Source organism: Rhinichthys klamathensis, unplaced genomic scaffold (assembly GCF_029890125.1).
Source record: "Rhinichthys klamathensis goyatoka isolate OS25496 unplaced genomic scaffold, OSU_Roscu_1.1 h1tg000330l_1, whole genome shotgun sequence".
Taxonomy (NCBI): domain Eukaryota; kingdom Metazoa; phylum Chordata; class Actinopteri; order Cypriniformes; family Leuciscidae; genus Rhinichthys; species Rhinichthys klamathensis.
Genome location: NW_026606845.1, coordinates 1,064,573 through 1,065,000, shown reverse-complemented (window position 1 = coordinate 1,065,000; position 428 = coordinate 1,064,573).

The following is a 428-nucleotide window of genomic DNA, read 5'->3' as shown; positions in this document are numbered from 1 at the left end:
ACACACACACACACACACTGCAGGACAGATACAGACCGCTGCTGCACGCACAGACAAGACACACACACACGCACACACACACACACACTGCAGGACAGATACAGACCGCTGCTGCACGCACAGACAAGACACACACACACACACACACACACTGCAGGACAGATACAGACCGCTGCTGCACGCACAGACAAGACACACACACACGCACACACACACACACACTGCAGGACAGATACAGACCGCTGCTGCACGCACAGGCAAGACACACACACACGCACACACACACACACACTGCAGGACAGATAAAGACCGCTGCTGCACACACACGCACACACACACACACACTGCAGGACAGATACAGACCGCTGCTGCACGCACAGGCAAGACACACACACACACACACACACACCTTTGTGATGTTTCAGCAC